This window comes from Actinia tenebrosa, unplaced genomic scaffold (genome assembly GCF_029948245.1).
Source record: "Actinia tenebrosa isolate PJP-AT-01 unplaced genomic scaffold, QUT_ActTen_1.0 PGA_scaffold5__44_contigs__length_20552954, whole genome shotgun sequence".
In the NCBI taxonomy this organism is placed as follows: Eukaryota; Metazoa; Cnidaria; class Anthozoa; order Actiniaria; family Actiniidae; genus Actinia; species Actinia tenebrosa.
This window is the reverse complement of record NW_028292582.1, coordinates 2,252,459-2,258,532: the sequence shown is the minus strand read 5'-3', so window position 1 is coordinate 2,258,532 and position 6,074 is coordinate 2,252,459. Positions and strand designations below refer to the sequence as shown.

The window sequence follows — 6,074 nt, the reverse complement described above, 5'->3', positions numbered from 1 at the left end:
TATCATTAATAATTCATGAGTAAACCAGCCAATTAATGGGCTATTTTTGGGTCACATGATGTTACTTGAAACCTGGTAAATTGCTGTGAAAGGAATGCATTCAGTCTGGAGTAGCTGGAACAAAATTAATTCAGTCCTAGGACTGAATTAATTTTATGTCATTGCGTGATGCGTGAAGTGGAAACTCGAGAGTTCAGATTATGTATAGTTTAATAAACTCGCAGATCGTCTTTTATCAGGTTTAAAACAACGAGGCGTAGGCGAGTGGTTTTAGACCTGATAAAACATGGTTTGCGAGTTTATATTGAACGGTTTCAAAATTCATAAATAATTAATGAGCTTTTAGGATCCTTCTTCGTGCCATGCTCTTGTACACTTTTGATCCTTTATAAAGATTTCAAAATCTTTATATAAGGATAACCATATTGAACTATTATCAGGTATAAAGGTCCATGCACGTGATGGATTTGCTCATTAATTATTCATGAATTTTTAATCTTATTTATAAAATCAGCGCGCGTGCAAAGTCTGAAACCACAACTCTCACCACTCTACAGTTATGGTCTCAGCTTTGATATCGCATTCTGGTGGCGTCTATTACCGTGTCTATTCTTCCCATTTTAGGGTCCTAGCTTCTCTATTCATATCGTTCATTCAATTCATCCTGTGGCTTGTCACCATCCACACCATCTTCCTGACCGAAAACTAAGCGAAAACAATCAGTGGAAAATACGTTTGCTTAGAGATTGCATTAGGCATGTCATTGATGAAAATTAGAAAAAGAAGAAGCTCTAACATTGATCTTTGTCAACCCCAGTTGTTGTAGGGATAAAACAGACTCAAATATTCATATATAAATACTTAGGACCCCCTCCCGGAACTCCAGTCAGCTCTATTATACCCTGCCTGCATGATTTCTTCTTATTTCTTATTCCCACTGTGCTTGGGAATTGGTGTGCGGATTCCCGTCAGAATAATATACAATACAATACAATACAATACAATTTTATTTGGCACCTTATACTTAATAGTACATGAGTGTTTGATTCCAAATATATTATAGATATATATATATACTATGTATTAGGTAATTTTCTTATTTCATTTTCACGTATCAGCATACATTGATGAATGTATATGGCTCTTTGTAGAGACGCTGACTTTGAATTGATTAAGAACATAAAACGACTGTCAGCGCTCATATTGTTGAAATTAATGCTGGTGTTTTTTTCTATGAACTCTCTTAAGTCGTTTCTATGAGAGTCATATAGTGGACACCAAACTAGAAAGTGTTTTTCGTTTTCTACTCCCGACTTACACACTGGGCAAATCCTTTCATCGTAAATGAGATAAGGCCTCTTATACCTCCCTGTTTCTACTTCAAGCTTATGGTTGCTAATTCTTAATTTTGTAAGCGCCATTCTGTGCTTAATATTGGTGACTTGACTTAAATATTCTTCAAAGTTATAATCCGTTTTGAACTGACGAAAGACTCTCAGTTTATTTTTATGTCTGTCGTCTTTCCTTTCATCATTGTGGAGATTACTCCATAAAATTTGCCTCTCAATGTCATATATTCTTTGGGTTATTATTTTTCCATATTCATACCATCTTGGAGAAAGTTCATTTTGTTTCATCCAAATTATCCCCAATCCGAGTTGTTCTAAAGTAGTTTTAATTTTTATGCTCCAAAAGGCTTTTTTAGTTTCATTTTTAATATCTTGGTAGACTTCGGCTGAAAGTTTTTTTGGGTGTAGTTCCGACTTTATAATTTTATACCAGAATTTAAAGCTTCTACTGCATGCTTTGCATTTTAGCGGAAACCTTCCTAATTCAGCTCTGCATGCAAGGTTACTAGCATTCTTTGTCACCTTGAGGAGCATTTTGCAAAATTTCAAATGAACAAGTTCCATGGGCTCTTGGTCTTTGGTGCTTAATGTTTCGATACCCCATATCTCACTTGCGTATAGAAGTATTGGCGTAACAAGCGAGTCAAACAGTTTTATAGTTAATTTGATATTGGATGTGAAAAATTCACCCATTTGTTTTTTCATCTGAAATAGTGCCTTTAATTCAGCTTTTTTTAATTCTTGTTTTGCAAACGTAAAGTTTCCAAAGGTTGTAAAATTTAATCCCGAATATTTATATGATTTAACGTTTTCTAGTTTAAATTTGTTCAAATAGAATTGGAAGTTATTCATTGTCTTCCCTGTATTATTGAAAACCATCGCTTTTGTCTTTGTTATATTAACTGTTAAGCCTGATTGTTCACAAAATGCCTCTAGCTTGTCGAGATATTTCTGAAGCCCCTTAGCAGATTTAGAGAACAGAACCAGGTCATCTGCATATAAAAGAGTACTAATCGGTTTGCCATTCAACATTACATCATTGTTGTTACACGAATTTAATGAGTCAGGCAGATCGTGAAGATATAAATTAAATAACGTAGGGCTCAGCATACAGCCTTGTTTAACACCCATATAACAGGAAAATGTCGGAGAAATGTGTCCATTTACTTTGATTGCTGATTGATCAGTGGAATACATCGATTGTATCACTCTTAGAAAATTTCCATTTATACCAACATTTTCAAGTTTTGCCATCTATTTTTTCCTTGGGATGCAGTCAAACGCTTTTTGAAAATCTACAAAGCAGGAAAAAAGGAAATTATTTTTCTACCGTGGCTTACTTTTAACATGTTTATCGATTACAGATTTCAGAATAAAAATACTATCTGTTGTTCCGTGCTTTTTTCTAAACCCACCCTGTTCCTGTTTAATTATATTATTCGTAGTTAGGTAATCATAGAGCCGTTTGTTAAGTATTGCCGTAAAAACTTTGCCAATTGCAGAAAGGAGTGTTATTCCACGGTAATTTTCAGCTTTCGTTGGATCGTCCTTTTTATGCAATGGAACAATATATCCTAGATTCCATGAAGAGGGAAACTTTCCGTTGTCTAGGATTTTATTAAAAATTACCGTTAGGTGTCCTTTTAGTGCTTCCTTTCCCGTTATCAATAGCTCATTTGGAATATTATCAGGGCCGGGAGCTTTATGTTTCTTTAGGTTACTTAGAACTTCATATACTTCTTGGTCTGTAATGGAAAAATCTAATTCCCCTTGACTTTACGACTGTTCTAAGGTCTCCGTAGTATTTACTGCAGATGTCTGGGAACTATTAAGCGTCTTGAAGTGATAAAATAAGTCCTTTTCGTTTGCTCGACAGGAGTTTGCATTTTTGCTTTGCCTACATTAAAAAGTTGTTTCAAAGACTTCCAGGTGGATTTCGAATCTTTGAGGTCAAAGTTCATTCATTTTGAATTGAAATATTTGTTTTTCTTACGTCTACACATGCTTCGAAAGGACCTTTTATGGGTATGTAGATTCCTACGAAGTTTTTCATTATTTGGATTCCTACAAATTTGTTTTCCAAGAGATCGAAGATTTTTCTTTTCGTTTTCACATTCTGAATCAAACCACCTTTGTGAATCTGTATTTTCTTTAAATGCTTTAGTTTGTTTAGTTAGGGAAAAAAGACCTGCTTCTGTTCCTATGCCTGTTAGGGTTTCAGTAAATACCTTAACCATTGAGTCTACATTATCCGCGTTTTCTATTGATTCGCGTAGCGTTGCTTGTATTTCTGTAGTACTTAAAATGTTTTGTAATTTATCGATATTTCCAGTATGCCACTTTAAGCTAGAAATTGTCGAAAATTCCCTATTTTCTTCTCTTTCTTTGTTTCAACTGTTTTTGGGGGAAAGTTGGATTTCTATTCCATAAGAAATATGACAATGATCGGATAGATCTGGCATTAGTGGATTAACCTTCAAAAATCGAGCTTTTTCAAGTAGATTGGTACTCCCGATTACATAGTCGACTAGACTATTTCCGTTGTATCGAAAACAAGTCTTTTTTCCCATCAAGTCACCAACAACCCTACCATTAAAGATTCGTAAATTACAAGCCGTGCAAATATCTATTAGGCATTTACCCCTTTTATCGACGCTCTCTTTGTCTTTAGAGTACCTTTTCATTTGATTGTCGATGAGATAATCATCAGGTAAATTAAGGTACTTAATGTCATCATCATTTATGTATTCCTGGATTTCCCCAGTTCGTGCATTAAAGTCGCCTTGTAGAATGACTTCACCTTTAGTTGAAAAATTAATTATATCTAGTTCTATATCCTGCAATATATCTTCATTATTCTCTTTAGCATAATTATTTGGGCTTAGGTAAATTGTGACTACGTATATGTCATTTGTTAGATGGAAAAATTCTTTACTTATTCTACACCAAATAACATTTTGATTAGACGCCGGTATATAGGAAACGCCCTTGCTGATTCTATTGTTTATATATAGTGCTATTCCTCCAGCATGGCGGTTTCCTGTTTTGTCACGACATTTTGTATAGTATTTATAGCCTTCTAATTTCAAGTCAGAATCAAGGCTGGCGTGTGTTTCTACAATGCCAAAAATATCATGAGTATTAATTATATTGTTGACTTCTTTTAGCTTCAATTTGTTTCCAAGATTTTTGCTGTAATGCCCATGCAAATTCCAGAGTCCTAATCTTAAGGCCCCCGGCATTTGAAACAAATTTAAGCAAAAATTCTACGTTTTAAATTTTATAGAAAAAAAAAGTATATATATATATATATCAATAAGTAAATAAATTACTAAACCTGACCCTGCACCAACTGTGCTATGACCTGCAGAAAGTTCTTTATAAATTCATCATTCTTTTCAAAGGTTGGCTTCTGGATTAAATCTATAGGTTTCGTGATGTCCCAGGGTGACGATACCTCAGGCTGTGAATCATGAAGAAGAACTCTAGTGCTTTGTTGCACTGTGCTTTGTTCTCTAGTCGAGTTTAATTTCTCTGATAGTTCCAATAAGGATCTGTCGGCCTCTTCTAACTTCTTATTCAGTTTTTTGGCGTACTTGGTCATTCTTTTGTTGAAGTCGCTTAATTGGTTCTCTAGGGATTTGATTTTGTTGTCGTATTCGGTTTTAAAATCTTCTACGAGATTATTCAAAAATATCTTAATTTCTCCAATCCAAGACTTTGCTTTTTGCTCTAAATCTTTTAGCTCTAAGGAAAGTTCACTCACCTCTATGGTGTTTTTTGTTATTTCTTTTTCGAACTTCCCATTGATCTCCTTTTGAGCATTCATCTCTGCTTCGAGCTTTTCATAACGGTCATCATGGCCGTTGACAATTTCTTCCTTCTCCCCTGCAATTTCTGTCATCGTCAAATCGTCTACGGGGTTTTGCGATTCTTGAACATTATCATGCTCTTCTTGTATTATTTGCTAACTTCTATTTTCCTGGTTCTTCGCAGCCAGTTCTTGCAATTGCTTCTCTAAAGCTTCTTTAGCTTCGTCTTCGTCATTGAACTTTTTCAAGCAGTGTTTGCCAGGCCGATCAAGCTTCAGGAAATCGTCATAGCTTTCTAATAGACCTGCTTCATATTTGTTGGTCCAAAGATAAAACTTCCTGCTGGCCATAGCTATAGATTAGAGCATGATCAAAATTTAGCCGAGAGTAATCTCAGTCGACCTCATGCATCCGTCCGTACATCAATCATGTGAGTTTAGGGAGTTTAGGGAGTGCTAAAAAATTAGGGGGGAAGGGGGGGGGGGGGGGGGGGGGGGGACTATGAGAATTTGGAAGCGTCCAGCCATTTTCCTTGACATGTTTGAGTCATTAAGGCGGATCCCAGAAATATTTTTCCAATTGGTAAAAACTCATAGTCCCCCCATCCCATGAATTATGAACGCTCCCATTCATGGTGATATGTATATAACACTGAAGAGCATGCTCTGATAGTTATTTTGGAACTCTAACCGATTTTATCGATAAAAGCATACGGTTTGGAACAATAGAATGACCTTTAATATAAATCGTCAGTAGAATAATAACACTTACAACAACCTTGCTTTGGTATGTTAAGTTATAAAATGAAAGCGCATTAGCCATTAACTAGTACTGAGTGACTTCTATGCGGAATTACAGTAATGTTCTCATTATTTTATAAAAGTTTTAGATTTTCTCTGTTTTAAGACCCCTG

The 6,074-nt window shown here is 35.2% G+C and overlaps 1 protein-coding gene and 1 pseudogene across 1 annotated transcript in view; both read right to left on the bottom strand.

The window, feature by feature from the left end:
* Positions 1–637: 637 nt before the first annotated feature.
* Positions 638–5,511, bottom strand: LOC148906314 (uncharacterized; annotated as a pseudogene).
* A 365-nt stretch (positions 5,512–5,876) lies between these two features.
* LOC148906313 (uncharacterized) overlaps positions 5,877–6,074 on the bottom strand; it is an 8,120-nt gene continuing 7,922 nt past the window's right edge. Inside the window, exon 3 of the mRNA XM_089037413.1 lies at positions 5,877–6,074. This exon is cut by the window's right edge and continues 327 nt beyond it. The gene's annotated coding sequence lies outside the window, so the exon portion shown is untranslated.